Source organism: Lactuca sativa, chromosome 4 (genome assembly GCF_002870075.4).
Source record: "Lactuca sativa cultivar Salinas chromosome 4, Lsat_Salinas_v11, whole genome shotgun sequence".
NCBI classification, from domain to species: Eukaryota; Viridiplantae; Streptophyta; class Magnoliopsida; order Asterales; family Asteraceae; genus Lactuca; species Lactuca sativa.
In genome coordinates, this window is record NC_056626.2 from 184,341,543 (window position 1) to 184,365,695 (window position 24,153).

The following is a 24,153-nucleotide window of genomic DNA, read 5'->3' on the forward strand; positions in this document are numbered from 1 at the left end:
GATCTATTTTGGTTTATAAAAATGATGTTATTTTATTTAAATCCAACCATTGCCATGAAATCTACAAAACTAGTATAAGCATAAGAAGAAATAATAGTTCAATCTTTAAGTTGATTCAAATAAATCCAAAGATAGTTTATTGCAATGTTAATAATGTTTATGCATATTAGGACACACAAAGTGAAATACAAGTTCAAAATAGAAATAACAAATAAATAGATTATTAATTTATTATTAATATGTCGTCTTAATTAAAAACTAGGATGAGTGAGGGAATTTACCTGTAATTAGGTAAACTTTTGGATTATGGAAAGATATAATTAAATTGTTAATTATCTTATTATTCAAATATTACTCAGTTGGAAAGTTAAAGAACAAGGGTTGCTATAAAAGAGCCTACTGATTATTTTCCTCATAATCCATGTCATTCCTTTCTCCATCTCTCTCTCTCTCTCTCTTTCTCTTCCCTCCCTCTTTCTCTTGCTTAAGACCTAACACACACATAGATAGGGTTTTGGTTTCCTTTCTATCGAAGAAACCGACACACTCCTCCATATTTTTGTATTTTAGACTATTAAAGAATAAGGGTTTCTTGGCCTATATTCATGGACTATCATCTACACTGAAACATGTTGCCATTTTGGATAGATACATGATAGAGGAACTTTATTCTAGGTTCTAAAGATCATCCAAAAGTTATTCTCTTAACATCCTCTTGTATCTTTTATTGTAAGCAGTTTGATATGTAACACCTTGTTCTGAAAATGTTTATTTACGGATTTCAGAGGCCTATGCTAGGGGCATTTTGGTCTTTTATGGGTCTTGAAGTTTTTATTCAATAGTTTTGGGGTCCGGGTGTGTTCCTAGAAGCATAGGGATTCTCGCCACCTTTTCATGGATATAAAGTTCGTCGGAAACGGACTTAGAAAGAAGGAGTTATAACACTTTGAAGTTATTGGCAATATTAGTCCTTAATGAAGAAAGATGGCAAGAAAGGACCATGCATGCAAGGTGGGCAGTGTAAGAGTACGCCCAGCATAAGTCTGTGTTACCCTAGCGTGTTGTTTTTTTGCATACGCCCAGCGTACAGGATGTAAGCCCAGTGTACGTCCAGTGTCCAGAAACCCTAACTTTTAGGGTGAGCCACTATATAAAGAACATAATGGCTCAAACCCTAGCCTCCTTATCTGTCCCCCAACCTCAGAGAAACCCTAGAATGCCTCATGTCTTCATCCTTGGGTAATTTTGAACTTCAATAAGCTCATTTTAGTGGTGTAAGCTTGGAAGAAGAAAATAGGAAGTTGGCAAGGAAGAACTTGGGAAGTTGGAGCTTATAGATCTGGAATAGCATCATCATTTGGAATTCTTTGGAGGTATAAAGTTCATAACTTTACTTAAGAATGCTTAGATCTAGTGTAGTGTGCTTTTGGAGTTATTTTGGTCCCAAGAATGGACCTTTATGATGAAATCTCGTTTGTAAGCTTAGGGTTCCCACCCTCATAGCTAAAAGGGTCCCATAAGCAGTAAAGTCTCCATCTTGAATGACTTAATGGGTTCATGCATGAGATCTAGCTCTCAATATGGAAGAGGAATATCATTTTTGGGAGTTTGGGCTTGTTTGGGCCAAGTTAAGTCACCAAGCAATGACTTTATGGATTAAGACATGGAAAAGGACTTGGATCTGTGTTTGTAGCTTCTGGAGTAGAGTATTAAGCACTTAATGGCAAAGTGATTTAACAGGGGGAGTACGATGAGCGTACATGCAGGTACGCCCAGCGTACACACCATTGGCTAGTACGCTTAACATACGTGAATGTACGCCACTTATACTCTGTCAGTTTGGGCTTCATGTTATTGAGCATCGGATTAGGCCATGCTTTGGACTTTGGGACTTAGTGGGCCAGTAGAAGTCAGATGATGTGGGCCAAGTAGATGTTTGGGCTTAGGGTAAGGCCCAGTGATCGAGGTGCAACAGTTAGCACGAGAGTTTCAGGATTTGCGGCAAACTACAGAGACAGTGGCGGAAATCACCGCCAAGTTCAGGGAGAGTGCTCTTCTTGTTCCACAGTATGTCGCAGACGAGGAGATGAAGAAGGCCCGATATCACGAGATGCTGAAGAGTGAAATCAAGGAGTTTGTGAGCAGGTCCAGCTGCAAGACACTGGAGGATATGATTGCTCAAGCCAGGGAGAGGGAGATCGATCTGGAGCACCTCGGGAAGAGGAAGACGGAGGAGGTACAGGTAGTCGTAGGTTCAGGCAAGAGACCCAAGGGGTCGTATGTGAGATCAATGGATTATCAGGGCCGCAGTCATTATGGAAAGTGTGGCAGGACGCACGAGGGTGTGTGCAGGGGTGGTAGTGGGGTGATTCTGGCTACTTCAAGTGCGGACGGCCCGGTCATTTCAGCAGGGATTGTACTGCTACCATCACTCAGGGATCAGACCTGATATGTTTCCATTGCAATCAGAGGGGCCACAAGAAGACCCAGTGTCCGAGTTTGCTTCCAGCAGGATAGGTGATGGCACCTGCCCCTGCGACTTTGAGGATCACTGACGGCCGTCAGGGCCGAGCAGAGGCACCTACGGTGGGGAGCAGGGCTTTTCAGTTGTCTACAGTGGAGACGCGAGCAGCACCGGACGTTACAAGTATGTATCTTTTGCTTTCCTGCCAACTTTTATTCATGATCATATTGTTGGGCCCGATTTAGCAAATTAGGCCATTAGTGGGCCACTAGTGGGCTTGGGAAGCTCACCTAGTGTTGGGCCTTTTCATTATGGTTTGGGCCTTAGTTATGGACCAAGTTGGCCTAGGGGTAGAATGGTCATTCTACCCTATGAATGGTTATTGATTCGGACTAAGTGATATTTTGGTATTGATAGCTCGAGGAGCCCAAGGATCAGCAGTTCGGGAATTTCCAGTTAGCAGCCAGAGGAGTTTTTAGCAGGACTTTAGCAGTGCAAGGTGAGTCTCCACATTGTGCGCATGGGTCTACGGGCACAATGCCGGCCCATTATGTTGGTGTATAGTAGGACGACCCGGGGGTTAGCCCTAGGCATTATTATGATATATGTTCCGGATTACGATCCGATGTCAGGCGAGGCCCGAGGTGTGTTAGTATGCTAGAAGTCTTTGTGATTCTTGTATGTGTTGGTAGTATGTTACTGGACCAAGGTCCATTTGTTGAATCACCAAATCCGATGTCGGGCGAGGCCCGAGGTGTGTTAGTATGCTAGAAGTCCTGCATCTCATCACTAGCTAAGTATGGACGGGGTTCTGTATCTCATTAGTAGCAGAGCAGGGGTGGGGCCCGAGATAGGGGAGGAGTGAGTATGGGCGGGGGCCCGTATCTCACTATCAGCAGGAGTGTGGACGGGGTTCCATGAATCATCAGTAGCAGGTCAGGGGCGAGGCCCAAGTTAGGCGAGGCCTTAGGACATGAATACAGTAGGGTATGTTTGCTTATGTGTTAACATGTTTTATATGATTGTATGTGTATTGCGGGCAAGGCCTAGAGACAGGCGGGACTAAGAAAAGAAGATCTGTATACTGAGCAGGGCTCGATGCCAGGCGAGGCCTGATGCCGAGCGGGGCCCGATGCCGGAGCAAGTCCGATGTCGGGCAAGTCCCGAAGTAGCGGGCGGGGGCCCAGTATGTGGTTATATGTCTGGTAAGTGGTAGTATGAGTAAACTCACTAAGCTTCGTGCTTACGGTTTTATAGTTTTGGTTTCAGGTACTTCCGGTAGCGTATGGAAGAGCTCGAGATGATCACATGGCACACACCAAGAAGTTTTGAGTCTGGGATGTTTACTCTGATAAAATAAATATGTTTGAAATGATACTTGATTTCATATAAGGATTTATGTATGACTTGATTATGGTTGATTGATGGTTTTAAAACGAAATTTTTGGTCATGATTTTTGGGATGTTACATGATATGTATAAATATGTGAGGAATTGTGATGTTAATTTTATTACGCCTCAATTTCATTTAATTTGTTTTTTAGAACCATCATCATGTAGCATATACTTTGATGAAACACTTTCACTGGTCACATGCATTAAAGAGATCAGGATATTCTTTTTCATAATGACATATTATGACTATTAAATATAGAAAATGGAAATTGCTAAATGGCCACCTTAGTGAGGTCATTTATATGATGCAACTAAAAGGCTTTGTTAACTCTAAATATCTCCATTGAGTGTTTAAGATATATATATATATATATATATATATATATATATATATATATATATATATATATATATATATATATATATATATATATATATATATATATATATATATATATGCATTTTAACCAGATAATTAAAGAGTTAGGTTTTGATTAAAAATAGATAAGCCCTATGTCTACACTAAGTTAAGTGGGAGTGCTAGTATATTTCTAGTTTTATATGTGGATGACATGCTGCTCGTTGGAAATGACATCCATATAGGACGTATAATCTTAATTAGGAAGATGTTTTTCAATTAAGGACTTAGGCGACACAACATATATACTCGGAATCAATATTGATGTATAGATCAAAGTGACTGGTTGGTCTTAGTCAAAGTATATACATTGATAAGATTTTGAAGTGATTTAGGATGCGTGATTCCAAGCATGGGACCTTGCCAATGTAGCATGGTATTTTTTTTGAACAAGTCTCAATGTCCCTCGACTCCGAATGAGAAGTGTCCCTCGACTCCCAATGAGAACAAACGCATGAACGGTATCTTATATTGCTTGACTATTGGATCCATCATGTTATGTACTAGAGCTCGCGTCTTATAGGATTTAAGCATGACGAGTCATTTTTAGCATAACTCGGGCAAAATGCATTGACTTGCGGTAAAAAACATTCAAAAGTTTCTGAGAAGGATTAAAGGTATGTTCCTAGTTTATAGTGGTCTGGAAAGTGAACAGAAGGTGAAATCTTACACTGATACTAGTACCAAAACGGGTGGGGATGATTCTCACAATCATATTACATCTTTGTCATGAATGAATGCACAACCGATTGAAACAGCTCCAAGCAGAGCCTAATTGCACAATCTACAACGAAGCCAAAATATATCGTTGCATAGGAGGTAGCTTGGGAAGCAACCTGTCGATTTTTGAAAAGTTGGGACAAAACGGCGAATTGGTGTCAACCATATAGACCAACACAGTAATATACTCTTTTAAAATACCAATTACAAAGTTATGAAAAAGCAAAAAAAATGGTATACATGCAATCAGTGTAAAAATAAATAAAAATTCACTCAAAAAACTTTGAAACCCTAATTTTGGTACAGAAATTATTTGCTATCTTGAAACTTACAAAATCATCGCAACACGTTTAAAGATAAAAGTGATGAGGTAAAGCATTTGCATTTTGCGAATCATCCATGTTTTGTGACGGTCCCTAATGCGACGTCCATTGGTCATCAATTTGGTAATTGTTATCTAAAAGGGACCTACTAACTACGTTCTTCTCCACTATACCAGTAACCTTTCCCCCCTGCTTTTCCGGCGAACATGACAATAATGTCATCTTTTTATTGCCCCTTATCCATTTCTGTTCCTTTCATGGTGGCCCTTCAATCACCCCAAAGCCATTATCAACGTTTGAAACCAAAGCTTACTTCCATTTATACCATACACAAAACATCTAATAAAGTAAAAGGTAGACACGGGCATATCAAAGTAACCGTGAAAAAAGTGACTCCTAAGATTCCGACAGCTGGTTTTCGTGAGCTCAGATTAATGGTTTCCTTCATTATTTTCCATTTTATATTATATATATTTTGTTTCACATTCTAGTTAAATGCCACGAATATTTTTTGTGTGTAGTGTTTATGTCTTGATATGGATTTGAGAATAACAAAGAAATGTAGTAGTTGCCCAGAAGATGAGGATAGACTCTCTAGTACAGTGGGTAGGAAGGAGAAAGGGAAAGAAAGTGGATGGCCCCATTTTTAATTAAAAGGAAAGTTAAGCACATGACATGAAAGCCACATCAACAACATTGGTGACCGGTTTTTATTGGATATGATTATGCTCTAACTTTGGTGATCTGTATAGTAAAAAGCAGTTATATATATATATATATATATATATATATATATGGTAAGAATTACCGGAAAAATTCTCAAATAATTATTTTCATTAAGGGTAGAAATATAAAACACAATCATCGGATGTGGCGTGATCATAAGTTATGCATGTCCAAAGATCGAAATGCATACTTTTGTATATCATAATGAAAACATCGGTTTTTTAATTTTTAATTTACTTTTATTTTTTCGTATTTTTATTACTTTTTTTTTTCTGACGTTTTGACTTGTTTTTGTTTATTTATTTATTTCAGAGGCATGCCTCCTAATGTTTGAACAACTCATATGAGATTTGAACATGACACTGCCCACCTTGGACTCATCAAATCCCAAGTTATCAATACTAAGTAACTTGATTGTTGAACAAATCCCAAGTTATCGATACTAAGTAACTTGATTGTTTATTTATTGATTGAAATATTTTTGCCTGTAAAACTTTATTAAATATGGTTGGTTATTTTGTAATGTTACGATCCAAACAAATTTAGATTCAAATTATTATGATTCATAAATATTTTATCATTAATATGTTATTATATATAAACATTATGACTCAAAAAAATTTTGATTGTAACAAATTAACAATTCTAAATATTTAGAATTGTTATATTTTTGCATCATATCATTTGAGGTTGTATCATTTTGGATCATAATTTTTTTTGTCAAAATATTATCATATCATTTTCAACCTTATTTTTATAAAAATCATCAATATTTTAAATAAAGTGTGATATCTGAAAAAACCTTATTTCTTATGCAAAATAATTTTGATTTAGGGAATACAAATTTTCATTTATGAAAAAAAAGTTTTATTTTTTAGTTTTTATAAAAACTTGGATTCCTTTACAATAAAGTGTGAACCATTGACAACACTATTTTTTAAAATTTCTTTTTGCGAAATTACTAAAATAGTTACAGAAGAACACCTTAACTTTATTTAAATTTTGTGATGAAAAATTGTTATGTTTTATAAAAACCAAGTACTCTTTTATATAGAATATGAATCCTTCAAAAACTTATTTTTGAAAAAAGAAATTGCAAACTCAGTAATATAGTAAAGGAGAAAAATCACATAACTCTTCTTGACATTTTATTTCACTTGGTTTTATAAAAATAGACATTTTTTTTTTCAAATCTTCAAGTTCATATTTGCTCTATAGAAATAAAATAATTTTTTTTATTTTAGTTTTTCTTCACAAATAAAATACGAAGCATGAAAATGTATTAACTCAACCAATGGGTGAATGCGAAACGTCAAGAGGTTGAGAGTAAGAGTGTATTTGACTATGAGGGTGTTTGGGATTGCTTTAAAAATGATTTTTGGACTTTTTACTTTTTCAAAAAGTCAAAAAAATTCAAAAGATGTTTGGCGAAGTTCTTTTTAAAGCAACTTTTGGACAAGCGAAAAAAGATTGATTCCAAAAGTCACAACGACTTTTTGTGATTTTTGTGTCTTTTAAAAACAATTTTTGTCTTTTGCCCATCAAAACACCTTTTAAACCATTCCTTTTGAAAAAAATCATTTTATAAAAAGGACTTTAGAGCTGAAAAAGTTATCTCAAACACCCCCTATATATGTAAGTTTGTGTCTTTATAGTATTAGCATAATTGTCACCTCAATATTACAATTTAGTGCAAATTTCCATAATATCATTTAAATATACAAAAATACCATAATATGCCAAAGATTTTTGGAGATCGGTTTTCCAAATGTCTGAAAGATCTCTGCTTTAAAGCTATGTCTCAATCGACAAATTTTAATTGAATTATAGCCATTAATTTGTCCAATCATATAGTCTAGTAAGGGACGATAAATTTTTAAGGAACTACAGAACCGGTCTCGTCCATTGAATTTATATTGATTGCATGTTAAATGTTAGAGAAAACCTTACTTGATGTGTTCAAATTGTGAAACACAGAATACCTTGCTTGATGTGTTCTTGAAAGATAGAGAAAACCTTAATGAACAGATTTCGAGTATATGTTTGTAATCTTTTTTCTGGAACAAAGAACATGTTCTTATACAAGAGGGAAAGGTAGTTTTAGGGAATCAGAAATAACAATAAATACAAACTTGGATAGATTCAAGGATCGTGCTTTTAAACACTTTTCGAAATCTAAAATTCATCCCATTTGCCTGGGGTACATGAATTCTGAAGTTATATAATCCAATAATGAACCAATCTGAATTATAGGCCTAATTCGGATTGTGAAACACATAATACCTTACTTGACGTGTTCTTGAGAGATAAAGAAAACCTCAATGAACAAATTTCGAGTATAAGTTTGTAACCCTTTTTTGGAACAAAAAACATGTTCTTATACAAGAGGGAAAGGTAGTTATTGGTGGTTACATGTAGATTTGGCGCCAAAACAGGTAAGTATTAGACATAACCAGCACATGCATCATCATGACGTCATCAAGTGAGTTTTGGAGAGAATATGCAAGGCTGGAGTCATACCGAATATAAAAATTCGTTTAGGTTTCGGGGCGATGTCCCTTGGAACCTCGTATCTAGGGGCACTGCCCCCGAGCCCAATATCCTAAGCTCATATTAATCACTCCAAGTGTGCACCTCGCACCTCCAACCTCAGTGAGTGAAAATATATGTCAGCATATCTCAATATCAATCACAACTACACTAAAACATGTTGATAATATTAAAATCACCAACATTTCTCCCCCCCCCCCCCCCCCCCCGGTTTTAGTGTAATCCTTAATTAACAAAAAGAAAACACAAAAACAAACTCATGTATAAATGAAAATATTTGGAAGATTGAATTTTCACATTAGTACAATACACATTTCAAGTACTCGAGAATCAGGGTGTCCTAAGGATTGAATCCTTCAACTTATTTGAGTAACTGAAGATACTATACATATAAGTTAAACATAATATCTATTGTTTCATACTTGACACTATTACAACCATGTGTCCAATCCATTAATAAGTACATAAAAGCCTACCCACACTTTCTGAAGCGGCAACACTTCACACTCGCATAGGTAGTCCTTTTGTATCATGCACCTGTTAATGCACTTTTTCAAAAGAACTATTAAGAACTTAAGCAACCTATTTTAACTCTACATGTTATAAGAACATAACTTGGGATGTAGTAAAATAAATGTGCATCAATATCCATAAGCAAGCTTTCCATGTTGAATTCAACTTCTAACCCTATATTAGAAGGGAATTGGGTATCTCATCCATAGAGATATCAAGTGTGTAACAACCAGCAAGTCTAGGTCAAACAAAGTCAACCCAGTCAACTCAACTTGTACTAATACATTAAGGTTTAAGACTACATTTCCTGGTGTACGTTTTACAATTATAATACAAATTATATACAACTCTCTCTCCCAAATCTCTCTTTGTATCTCAAATCTCTCCCAAATCTCTCGTTGTATCTCAAATCTCTCCTAAATCTCTCTATGTATCTCAAATCTCTCTCAAATCTCTCTATGTATCTCAAATCTCTCTCAAATCTCTCTATGTATCCCAAATCTCTCTATGTATCTCAGATCTCTCCCATTTGTCGAAAACAACTCAAAATAGAAGGAGAAAACTCAAGAGAACAAGCTCATTCTTGAATACACCATTCACGCTCGGAACCTCACTTCCTAGTCCGGAACCCTCTTGGTCCGGAACACCTCCTACTTCGAAATCTTCTAATTTGGCTTCGGAATTCCTTCACCCAGATAATCTAGCTCTAGACGTCTATTGATCCAGAACTGCTGACTTCGAAAAGCCTCGCATCACTCCGGAAGGACCAGCCACCGAGCCATCTCGCATCTGAACCCTTCGCATCTCGAAAGAAGACACTCCGGAATCTCTTGACCACTTCGGACCCTCGGAGATTCAAGGCTCCACTCCGGATTTTTGTCCATTTCAGACCTTTTCTTCATTTTAAGGTATTTTGACGTCGAGAATCCCACTAAACTCAACTTAAACCCCTATTTTATGCCAAATTTGAATATTTAAAACATATTTACGTAAAATAATATTTATAAAAGTATTATTTTAAATCATAAAGTGATAAGAGGGTTTGACTTTGTGATTTGATGTAATCCCCCATTCCTCATGCATTCACGGATCCTCACAAATTATCCAGCAAGCAAACATGATTTAGCTAGAATTCCTCCAAGCACACTTCAAATCAACTTCAGTTCCTTTATTTAAAACAAGAACTCCTTTGCAGATCCTCACTCTTACCCCATTTCACTCTTTGGATATTTCATACTTCCTCAAAAATCCTTTCCTCGCTCCATTTAACAACTAAACCAAACTCCTCTCAAGAACAAGTGGATTCTTCCAAAAATTTCTATCATCAAGGTGGTTCTTGGGAATTTGGTGAGCTATTTTGAAATCTCCTAGTATTCCTACATATTATTTTGTTAAAATCATCTTATTTACACACAAGTTCCTATTTTAACCTCCTTAGGATAATCTAGGCTTCAAGAAGTTCAACAGGGGCATTCTACTGCTTAGGATCAAGATCTCTTCACTACACTTCAAAAACCCCACAAAACCAACTCAAGGTGAGCTTCATACCCCACAAAACCAACTACAAGGTAAATATATGATGACTTACACCAAAAGGGAAATTTTTGGGTTAAAAATACTTTTACCTCTAAAACTTGTGCAAACTTTAAGACATAAGAAATTTCATGGATTAATATGAGATTTTGGTGGAACTAGTGAAAACATTTTAGTCACCACAAGAAGAAAGTATTTTGGGTGCAAAGATCTCCATAAAAATTTTGGGTATGTCAAATCACCCTACATAACATGGTCATTTTCTAAAACAAATATTGCTAGTAAATCAATCGTGTTATGTTGCTATTATTTCAAGGGGTTTGAAACTTGGAACATTATGTCATAATTTTAAACAAGGAATACATTATTTGCATCATTTAACAAAGGGAGAAAAACTCGCGTACATTCCATTAAGACTCTTGTGAGATTAGTTTTGTTTTCACCGTACCTATCTAGGTACATTGTAAGACATGTGTTTATAACCAGAGTCCTCTGGAGGGGGAGCGGGATAATTGTGTATAGATCTAAACGGGGTTGACACCCCACACCTGTGTTGTTCGCTACATCTAGACCGGCCAGTCTAAGGTGAAAAATATATGGACCGTATTTGACGCCTGAAAAACGCCAGGGCATGCGTTCTCGTCATATCTATATGGTTATAACGACTCGCATAGAGTAGGTACCTAGTGACATTGGAATTTCGTGGAATATAAACCCGTTAGTTTTACAAAATCCCAAATCATGTTCTAAATATTTTGTAAACTAATTTCACAACCTCGATCTTAGGGTCTTTAAGACTACAACATCTTTTATATACAAAAAATATAGGATTTTCTGGGAACACTCTCTTTCCAGTATCAACAAGGAAAAATTAAGGAACACGCATGCAATTATACATGATTTTGGAACGAGACTCATAAACTACTTTTTTATAGAAAATATTGGATTTTCTGAGGTTTCACAAACTGTTATGAAACAAAGATAATATGAAGATTTCCTACAACTATGTTTATGAACTCACCAACATTCTATTTTCACGCTTTTCAAAATGACTTGTATTCTCACGAACTTAGTGAACGGGTACTCGAGCCTCGGATCTAGACATTTTACTATTTTTTTTTGAGACAACATACTTTTTGGTGATTTTGTGTAATTCAAAGAACAAATACACTTTGTAAAACAATGAATGTTGTTATATTGTATTGTATGATGTTTGGTTGCTATACATCATTTATATTCAGCTACGATGATATTACTCAATGACGTCAACCACCCCCGGACGTTTCCGCCGTCCTGGTTCGGGGGTGTGACAAAGTGGGCCTTAAACCAATCCCCACAACAGACTTCTTTACCTAGTCTCTAGCTAACCCTTTCGTCAAGTGATCAACTAAATTCTGTTGAGATCGAACAAACTCAACATAAATGATACCATGAGTAATGAGCTCACCTACCATGATGTGCCTAACACCCAAATGTCGCGACTTTCCATTATAAAATCGATTGTAGGTTTTTGCCAGGGTGGCAACACTATCACTGTGTATAGAAATAGGAGATATAGGCTTTGGCTACAAAGGAATTTCATAGATCAAATTCCTTAACTATTTTGCTTCTTTTCCAGCAGATACAAGGGCTGCAAATTTAGATTCCATAGTTGAATTTGTGATGCATGTTTGTTTCTTAGAAGCCCATGAAATGGTACCTCCACCAAGAAGAAACACTCAACCACTTGTAGAATAGTGGTCCTCAACATTAGTGATCCAACTAGCATCTGAATATCCTTCAATAACCAAAGGAAACCCTACATAATTCAAACCAAATTTCATGGTTTTCTTAAGATACTTCAACACTCTCCTTAATGAGTGTGACATCCCCAATTTCACGGCTAGAAAAGACCGATTTGTTTATGCTTTGTTTTTAAGATCAGAGTAATCTTTTATAGAAAACAGTTGTGGAATTTGTTCCCAAAACAAAATATGATAAGAATTTATCAAAGCATTTCTTAAAGAAATGTATTTTCATTATATAACAAAATCTCGGGATGTGATGTTCCGATACAGACACATAAGCATAAACAAAACTTACATTTATTTACACTAATGATTTACATCTCCTTTAATCTCTCAGTGAAATATGTCTTCGTATTAATACTTGTGATACAAAGAAAACATAGTGGGTCAGACTTGGGAGCCTGGTGAGCATATAGGGTTTTTGACCCACAATAATATAATTATTATATTCAACCATCAAACAATCAACCCAATTACCCATCCTCATTATCTTTTTTATTTCTTAGGTTTTTACCCTAAGAATTCAACTACCCGTCATTCATTCATTCCTAAGGATTGGCCTAAGGAATTGGCACAAAATCTATTGCTACATAAGGCTCATCTAACAACATCATCCTTTAAGCGCCTCTGCCAGGATTACGACATACACTATGAGGCGCGACTGCCAGGTTTATGACATTCTCTTTTAGGCGCATATGCCGACATATCCTATAAGCGCATCTGCCAGGATTATCCTATAAGCGCATCTGCTAGTATTATAACATTCTCCATTTGGTGAATCTACCAATATTATTCTTAAGCGCATCTGCTAGTATTATGACATTCTCTAAATGGTGCATCTACCAATATTATTCTTAAGCGCATCTGCTAGTATTATGACATTCTCTAATTGGTGCATCTGCCAATATCATTCTTAATCATCATACATACCTCATCATTTATCTCATCATTTTATCACATACCAACTATCTCATCTACCCATGTTCTACCCAACATATTGCTAGATATAAAATACATATACATTTTAACTCGTTTAAAAACCATATAAAACATCCATTTCACACTTATCTCAAATAAACAACAGTATATAAACACATAGCATGTATTTCATAGCAAATACTTCATATTTATGTGTTAAAATAGAGTGACTACACTCTCACCCAAAACATATACTTAATACATTCAAACAATACTTGTATTAAAATTGTGTTTATGAAAGGGACAATACACTCACTCCAAATAAACAACAATATACATATACACATAACACGTATTTCAAAGCAAATACTTCATATTTATGTGTTAGAAGAAAGTAACCACACACTCACTTGATCAGAAGATGATCGGACAGCACTATTGCTTGTAGAAGTAGTATTCTTCGGTGAAATTGGAAGATCTTCACACACCGGGCTTCTTGCAGGCAGAGCTTCGGCTCGGAAACTCTTTTCTTCTCAGGATCTTCGGGCTTCGGGACTCGCTTCGGGTCTCGGGATGATACTGGGGCTTCGGGGGGTTAAAATAGAGCTTAGAGAGAGTATCGGGAGTGAGAGAGAAGAGATTGAGCAACCAAACTCGGCTGCCCCTTGAATTCTATTTATAGAGCTGATTTGATGGATTCACGTCGTGAATCTCAAATATTTACGTCGTAAGTTCAGTCGTCAGTGCATGCGTCATCGCAAGTTGCATCTATCAGGCTCCAGAAGTCATAAATACTGAGTTCACATCGTGAACACTGTATTCACGTCGTGAACTCTGACAGTTTTGGGGTTTCACGCACCGGACTTCAGAAATTCATAACTTTCGCATACGAACTCCGTTTTCGACGTTCTTTATATCCACGCGTAGGTAAAAACAAGCTCTACAACTTTCATTTAGATTTCATCGGCTAATTTTGAATTTAATTTTAATATATTATTAATATATTATTTTAAGTAGGCCGGGACAAGAAAACTCCGTTCGAAATTCATAACTCCTTCATCTGAACTCCGTTTTTTTCTGTCTTTTTATCGTTTGAATACTATTGATGAGATATTCAATTCTCATTTAGAAAGTTTTGGCTAAATATCACTCGACCTCAATTTCAAGTTTCGGGTTGCATACTGCTAATGCTGAAACTTCGAAAAATCATAACTTCCTCATACGAAGTCAGATTTAGACGTTCTTTTTATGCACGCTCTCGGTTTAACGTATTCTACGACTTTCATTTAGATTGCTAAGTCCAAATATCTCTCTAATGTAAATTCACTATTTACGTCGCGCTGTGTCGTGCCGGTTCTGTCGCGAAACTTCGACAGGTCATAACTTCTTCGTTATAACTCGGATTTTGATGTTCTTTATATGTACGGAATCCTTGTAAAATACACTAAAACTTAGTTAAGATTACACCTTATAAATAATATTCCATCAAAAAGTCATTTTTGATGCTTATCGTCTCTAAATTGAATAGCCCGGATCTACGGGCGTTACAATTATCTCCCCCTTAGGATGATTACGTCCCGGAATCATCAACGAATAGGACTCATTTAATGATTTCATACGTTATCTCTTCATACTAGATAATAAATGTAAGTTCTATGTTTCCTCGAAAGAGTATCTAACTCTTGGACTTCTCGATAGCAGGTAGTGCTCAATCCTGCATCTGCTCTTCGTACTATGTATGTTGTACTTTCAATTGTAAAGTTCGAGTTACAAAATAAATCCTTATTTAGGACTCCTTCTAGTTCTTAGGATAAGTACTTTCCTTTATCTATTGTAACAGACCGATGGGTCGTGTTCTAATGACCTCTCGTCGTTTGATGCAACGCTTAGACTCAAGTCTCATAGAGTCAAATCCGGAATGGAATATACCTTCTTTCATATTCTAATGTGATATAATCCCATTTTTACATGTAGCATTGCTAGATACAAGTTTCCCTAACAACGAGCGCGATGCTATCGATCGCATTGATTTCAATCTTCTGACTTGACTCATATGCTACCTCGAACTTGGTTCTATGAACCACGTAACAAACTCATCGTAGTCGGACTCAATTTGATATGACCACTAGGGTCAAAATATCAATCATCTTCTTAGTCACTACCAAAACAATGGTAACGACATACTTGAATAAAACGAGATCAATCACTAGCTTCTTGGTAACCTTGTGACTTTCCCTGATCCAAGTGCGAGTCCTGTGCTTCCGGTAGTATATGCATCTACTACCTTTCACACCTACTCGTACTCGTCCCAAGTATTGTCATGCAGTCGACCAAGTCACCATACAAGAAAATCATACAATCATTCAACATACCAGATAACAAAACTAGGGTTTATATTATTTCTTGAAACTATTACACAAAAGTTCAAGTTCACCCTATCCTATGCCTCTAATAGGCTACACCATAAGTTACTATTCACACTGCTACTTCATGACTTGATCTTTGGATATAAAATTTTCATCCTTGACTCCTTGCGTTACCATCTGCTTCATCAAGGATCATTTGAAATGCTCTTGCCTTTGGCTTTGGCAGTGCCTCTAGCCTTGCTACTTGATTTTTCCTTGGGCAGTCTTGCTTGAAGTGCCCCTCTTCGTTACATTCGTACCACACCTTTTTGTTGAATATACATTCATCGACGTAGTGCCCATGCTTTCCACACTTGGAACATGTCACCTCCGCGCCACATTTTCCCGAGTGCTTCTTCTTACACTTATCGCACCACCTTGCTCCATCTCTTCCTCCTCCTCCAGACTTTGAGAATTTTCTTTTCTCATTAGAACCTGAAGTTCCTTCCAACTTTATCTTCTCGCCAACTTCAAACTTAGTGGCGATCCTCCCCTTGATCATATTCTCAATAGACTTGGCAGCCCAAATAGTTGCCTCTAGAGTAGGTGCCTGATGCACTGGCACCGCATACTCCCATGGGAGTCCCTTTGCGTACCGTTCGACTTTTGACTGCTCGTCTGGGACGATGCGCAAAGAAAACTCCATCTTGTCTGTGAAGGGATTAGTGTATTCATCCACTGACATGCTGTCTTTCTTCAATATTAGAAATTTGTTCTCCAACTCTAGCAGGTTTTGGGCCGAGCAGAACTTGCGCTTGAATTGCACCCAAGAACTCTGTCCAAGACAGTTGCAGTGGCTCATTAGGGCTTAGGGTCTTCTCCAGAGTGTTCCACCAGCGAACAGCGCCACCTTTGAACTGACGCACTACAAATATGGTTTGTAACTTACCCTTGCAACCACATGTCATAAAGGCTAATTCCATTTCTGAAATCCAATCCATGACTCCAATCGGATCCTCCTTCCCAATGAAAGTCAATGGTTTGCAAGTCAAAAAGTCTTTGTACTTGCATCCAAGTCCATCAATTCCTCCCTCCTGATGGTTTTGTCTAACTAACGGTGGGTTGGCTTGACCAATAGTCCCACTAAAATTACCTCCCTCCGAATTCCCTCCATTCACTTCGGGCTCTTCCATTTGAATTGACAGTTCTTCACGATTCTGCCTAAGCAGACGTCTCGTTTCTTCCATCTGACGATCCAACATTGTTTGAATCATCATTTGTACACCGGCCATTGTTATTGGCTCAGGTGCTGCTGCTACAACAGCCACTCTCTCAATCACAGGTGGTTGATTCTTGTTTTCATTTGCGTTTCCAGCTCCACTTCTGGTTCTTGCCATTTTTGATCTATACACCGAATAAGGTGAATTTAGATCCTCATTCACAATAGATATTTAAATCATCCTTATCACTCCGAAACGTTTACATGCTAGTTTTAATATCGTAATCATACGCTTAGAATCCTACACACATAAGGTTTCCAGATCCGGTCGGCAACAGACCATAGATCCGAACAAATAATATCATATATGGCAAACATATAACATTTTGCACATAAAAGCATTTTAGGCATCATTCCTAAAATAAACTAGTGCTTGTATCAATTTAGGTGTACTACCTAACGTATTTTAGACACACTCCTCACAATCATTACTTAACATTCTAAGTTTAAGTCTAGAATTTTCCTACAAATTCCTAGTTCGCTTAAACTAATGCTCTGATACCAACTGTGACATCCCCAATTTCACAGCCAGAAAAGACCGATTTGTTTATGCTTTGTTTTTAAAATCTGAGTAATCTTTTATAGAAAACAGTTGCGGAATTTGTTCCCAAAACAAAATATGATAAGAATTTATCAAAGCATTTCTTAAAGAAATGTATTTTCATTATATAACAAAATCTCGGGATGTCATGTTCCGATACAGACACATAAGCATAAACAGAACTTATATTTATTTACACTAATGATTTACATCTCCTTTCATCTCTCAGTGAAATATGTCTTCTTATTAATATCTATGATACAAAGAAAACTGAGTGGGTTAGGATTGGGAGCCTGGTGAGCCTATAGGGTTTTCGACCCACACTAATATAATTATTATATTCAACCATCAAACAATCAACCCAATTACCCATCCCCATTATCTTCTTTATTTCTTAGGTTTTTACCCTAAGAATTCAACTACCCGTTATTCATTCATTCCTAAGGATTGACCTAAGGAATTGGCACAAAATCTATTGCTACATAAGGCTCATCTACCAACATCATCCTTTAAGCGCCTCTGCCAGGATTACGTCATACACTATGAGGCGCGACTGCCAAGTTTATGACATTCTCTTTTAGGCGCATCTGCTGACATATCCTATAAGCACATCTGCCAGGATTACCCTATAAGCGCATCTGCTAATATTATGACATTCTCCATTTGGTGCATCTACCAATATTATTCTTAATCGCATCTGCTAGTATTATGACATTCTCTAAATGGTGCATCTACCAATATTATTCTTAAGCGCATCTGCTAGTATTATGACATTCTCTAATTGGTGCATCTACCAATATCATTCTTAATCATCTTATATACCTCATCATTTATCTCATCATTTTATCACATACCAACTATCTCATCTACCCATGTTCTACCCAACATATTACTAGATATAAAATACATATACATTTTAACTCGTTTAAAAACCATATAAAACATCCATTCCACACTTATCTCAAATAAACAACAGTATATAAACACATAGCATGTATTTCATAGCAAATACTTCATATTTATGTGTTAAAAGAGAGTGACTACACTCTCACCCAAAACATATACTTAATACATTCAAACAATACTTGTATTAAAATTGTGTTTATGAAAGGGACAATACACTCACTCCAAATAAACAACAATATATATATATATATATATATATATATATATATATATATATATATATATATATACATATATATATATATATACATATATATATATACATATATATATATATACATAACACGTATTTCAAAGCAAATACTTCATATTTATGTGTTAGAAGAAAGTAACCACACACTCACTTGATCAGAAGATGATCGGACAGCACTACTGCTTGTAGAAGTAGTATTCTTCGGTGAAACTGGAAGATCTTCACACACCGGGCTTCTTGCAGGCAGAGCTTCGGCTCGGAAACTCTTTTCTTCTCGAGATCTTCGGACTTCGGGACTCGCTTTCGGGTCTTGGGATGATACCGGGGCTTCGGGGGTTTAAAATAGGGCTTAGAGAGAGTATCAGGAGTGAGAGAGAAGAGATTGAGCAACCAAACTCGGCTGCCCCTTGAATTCTATTTATAGGGCTGATTTTATGGATTCACGTCGTGAATCTCAAATATTCACGTCGTGAGTTCAGTCGTCAGTGCATGCGTTATCGCAAGTTGCGTTTGTCAGGCTCCAGAAGTCATAAATACTGAGTTCACGTTGTGAACACTGTATTCACATCATGAACTCTGACAGTTTTGGGGTTTCACGTCCTGGACTTCAGAAATTCATAACTTTCGCATACGAACTCCGTTTTCGACGTTTTTTATATCCACGAGTAGGTAAAAACAAGCTCTACAACATTCATTTAGACTTCATTGGCTAATTTTGACTTTAATTTTAATATATTATTATTATATTATTTTAAGTAGGCCGGGACAGGAAAACTCCGTTCGAAATTCATAACTCCTTCATCTGAACTCCGTTTTTGTCTGTCTTTTTATTGTTAGACTACTATTGATGAGATCTTCAATTCTCATTTAGAATGTTTTGGCTAAATATCACTCGACCTCAATCTCGAGTTTCGGGCTGCATACTGTTGATGCTGAAACTTCGAAAAATCATAACTTCCTCATACGAAGTCAGATTTAGACGTTCGTTTTATGCATGCTGTCGATTTAATGTATTCTACGACTTTCATTTAGATCGCTAAGGCCAAATATCACTCTAACATAAATTCACTATTTACGTCGCGCTGTGTCGTGTCGGTTTTGTCGCGAAACTGCGACAGGTCATAACTTCTTCATTATAACTCGGATTTCGGCATTCTTTATATGTACGGAATCCTTGTAACATATACTACAACTTAGTTAAGATTACCCCTTTATAAATAATCTTCCATAAAAAATTCATTTTTGATGCTTATCGTCTCTAAATTGAATAGTCCGGATCTACGAGCGTTACACTGAGTGCTTGTGATGAGTACTATGATTGCTAGTAAACCTACTTAGCTTTCCTACAACAAACATTATACCAGGTCTTGTGTTGGTTATATCATACATAAAACACCCAATGACTTTTGTATACTCAAGTTGTGGAACTGCTTCACCATAATTTGGCATAAGTTTTATACTTGAATCAAAAGGAGTACTCACAGAATAAAAATTAGAACAATCACTACTAGAAAAATAGCCTTTTATGACGCGCAAACCATGACACTCATTGATTTATGTTACTCAAAAGAGAGTGACATTAAGAAAATGCCGTCTCTTCAAAAAAGTTAAGGATCTAGGTCACGCATTATTGTGCGCCCCTAAATTAGTGTCTCATGTAAAAAAAATAAAAACATGGAGGGCACTATATCTAAAATGTGCACCGTCAGTGAACGTCGCTTTATAATTTTCACTCAAAACGCACGTTCTTGGAAGGGGGAAATGAAATCCACTCAAAATTCTTAAAATTTTTAATACCCCGCTTCAAGATCCCCTTCATTCTCTTCTTCCCTTCTCTCTGCAAACCCTAATCACGATACCATCTCTGCTATACACCTCGACAACACATATAATCTATAACTTTTTTCTTTAAAACTCACGTTTCCTCTCTCTAATTTTCACTTCCCTCTCTCGCATTTTCCTCCTGGTGCTGCCCTAGATTCACCAACAACACTAGATCAACACCGGCCATGTCAGATATCGATTACGATTTGATTTTCGATGGATTTCCCGGAATAAAGAGCAAATCGATGCATTCTGCTTCAACGAGATACGAGGAAAATATTTTTTCCTTGATAACTTCATCGCCCCGTAAACGGAGTCAACAGAGTGATCATTTTGATGATCTACTAGGAAATCTTGGTCAAGCGGAGAAGGTTGAGCCACAAAAGCAGTAGTCTAGTAAGAGTTCAAGAGGTTTCGATGATTTGCTTCCTGGCTTTGGAAGCGGCGGTTCTCCATCTAGTAGCAGGTACTGTGCTATGATTTAACTACGTTTTAGTTGTTTAATCCACTTATTTATGGAATTTATCTGCTCTTGGTTTTGAAATTGTATAACTCTATTTAGTATTTAGCATCATAGCTAGGTTTTCATATGGATCAACTATCGCAAGTGAAAACTTATATTTGTTACTAAGAAAATTAATTTGTAAGAGTTTGTGCATTAACTATAGAAACGTAGAAATCATTAGTCATAAGTTAAGTGGAATCATAATTGCTTGCCTTTATGTTCCTGAAACAAACTGCTATCCTACACATTACAGAACTGATATCACTAGAAGAATTCCATGGTAATATAATTAATGATAAAGGAGTCTAGTGATATGCAAACTCCAATAAGTCAGTAGCTTTTCAAGGATTCAACTACTTTTGGTTTTTTTAAAGCTAAATATGCCACATTTTACTTCTCTGGTATTTTATTTCTATAATTTCTGCTGTAATCTAGGATTATAATGAGCGCATAAATAGATGCAGAAGTTCTTGCTTTTTTGTTTATGTTCCCTTATGCTTCTGAATTTTGCCTACAAAAGAATGCCAATCTGATTTTAAAATCTGTTAAGATGGTAAACATTGAATGATATGAAAAGTCTAATGCGGAATATCATACTTTTCTCACAGGTCAAATTTAGAGACAGTGCCAGCATCAACTGGCAACACAAAGGAAACTTCTAAAGCAATGGATGATCCATTTGTGGTTCTAGAATCTGCATCAACACCTGTCACATCACCCCCAAGTGTTTTTATCGATCCACTAGAAACAATTCACAAGATGAATAAATTCGGGAGCACTAATGTTGGAGTAAGTAGGGGTGTGTTTGATTTTGATGACATTGACCCCCTTCATGGATTTGGTAAGCCTGCACCTGCATTCCCAAATGAGACAAATAACAAGGCAAAAGATCAGAGCCCTTCTAAAGAAGGACTAAGAAGTTGAACTCATAGAGACCCAACAGACAAATCTTCTTTTAGATTTCCCGAGACCCAATCAGAGAAGGCACTTGTAGAAGATTTTCAAGATTCTCAAGAAACTGTCTTTGACATGCCACCTGTCTCTAAAACTTCTCTTCGGTCTGTTGATCAATTTGCTTCTCCACCTTTATATACTAAGACAAGTTCTCAAGAACATGAACAAGAACAACCATCTGATGATATATGGCTTACTGTATCAGAGATACCTCCATTTATAAAACCTACCAAAGCACCACCACCTTCAAGACCTCCCCCTTCAATACCAAGGCATACTTTAAAATCCGAACGAGGGTATTCTGGTAAATACTCTCAAATCCATAACCCATTCCAAGCATCTCCATTAGATGAGTTGGAGACTTTTGCCATGGGTGGAAGTGGAACACAAGATAATAGTGTGGACCATGTTAATGGCGAAGAGATGGATTAAATCTCAGCTGCTGCTGCAATGAAAGATGCCATGGACAGAGCCGAAGCTAAATTCAGGCACACAAAGGAAGTAAGGGAAAGAGAACATGCAAAAGATTCTAGAAACAAAGAATTTGTAACTGTAAAACTACAAAGAGACAACATGTCTACTAAAGAAGATTCATCAAAGAGGGAAGAACAATAGAGAGAGAGAGAGACAAAGAGAGAGAGAGAGAGAGACAAAGAGAAAGAGAGAGAGAGAGAGAGAGAGAGAGAGAGAGAGAAAAGTAGGCTTGAAAAAGAGAGAATGAGGGAGATTGAAAGGGAAAAGGCTAGGCAAGCTGTGGAAAGGGCAACAAGGGAAGCCCGTGAAAGAGAAGCATATGAAGCATGTGACAAAGAAGCTACTGAAGCTCGTTTGAAGTCTGGAAGGGCTGTTGTTCAAAGAGCACAAGTTGAGGCACGTGAGCGGGCAGCTATTGATGCAAAGGGAAGGGCAGAACGGGCAGCGGGGGCACGTCAACGATATGAGGTCATTCCTTTGTCTCCAAACAGTGGGTTGAATGAGTGGTTCCCTAATTGTGACACCCTCCACCAACTGATCCGAGAGTACAATGCTGCAAAAAGAAGAAATTAAAGTATAAAGAAATCAGTGAAAGCATTTTGCTATTTGTTGCATATATGTAACTCTAATATGTAACTCTTGCTTTACTATGTTTGCCATTTTGATGGGGATATAATCTATAAAGGATCAATTGATTTTTGCAGACGTGTATTGTCTCTGCCTCCAATAATCAATGGAGCCCACTCAGCTATTTCTATAAATACCAAGAACGTGTTCATTGAATGCACAGCCGTTGATTTGACAAAGGTCAAGATTGTCTTGAACACAATGGTTAAGTGTTTAATCATACTTTTAAATGATTTTTAAAGAACAAGTGTATTGATACAATTATGCATGTATTTATTAATTGTAGGTGACAATGTTTTCTATATACTATGAACGAAAGTTTGAAGTGGAGCCGGTTAAAGTAATATAATCTGATGGAAAATCCTACATTTGCCCTGAACTATCACCCTACGATATGGAGGTCTCTCTAACATACATAAATGATATCGCTGGGGTTACATTGGAAGCAAATAAGGTACTAAACTAAAACTTGTCTTTTAACTTGTTATATGATTACTTACATTAAAATGACTTTTTTACCCTCCATCATTCAGGTTGCTCCCCCTAGATGTTTCAATTCACCACATGAGTAATATTTCTTGATTCTGACACACTCTGAGACATTTTAACAAAAACAGAAAAACAAAAAAAGACCCTAGTTGTATGTTTAAAACTTAACCTAATAGGTAGTATTTATTTCAGCTCATCATTTGATAAAACAGCCAAACCATCCCCTAGAGTTTATTCATTTATCATGATTTCTTAATCTTTATGTATTTTTTAATAGCAAAAGTCCATATTTTTAGGAAAAAATTTCATGGAAAAGTATATTCTTTGCAATTTGTCCATCAGAAAATAACAAGCTTAGAAAATTCTTACCCTATTTATAGATCTTCGTGACATTAAACCATGGTAATAAGTTTTGCTTTCAATCAAAATAATTCGTTGTGTTTTTCCAATTTAGCAAGAAGCTTTAAAAAGATCTCAAATTGCATACAATCCTGAATAAACATGAGAAAAGAAGAAGAATTATTTTATTCTTTTTATAGGCTGGAAATTGCTATTTATTTGGTGAAATAAATGTAAGTATATTGTTGTTTCTTGAATTTTCACTTTTAT

General features: G+C 36.5%; 1 pseudogene; it reads left to right on the forward strand.

Annotated features, from left to right (window-relative positions):
* Positions 1 to 20,680: 20,680 nt before the first annotated feature.
* Positions 20,681 to 23,001, forward strand: LOC111900822 (auxilin-related protein 1-like; annotated as a pseudogene).
* The last annotated feature ends 1,152 nt before the right edge of the window (positions 23,002 to 24,153 follow it).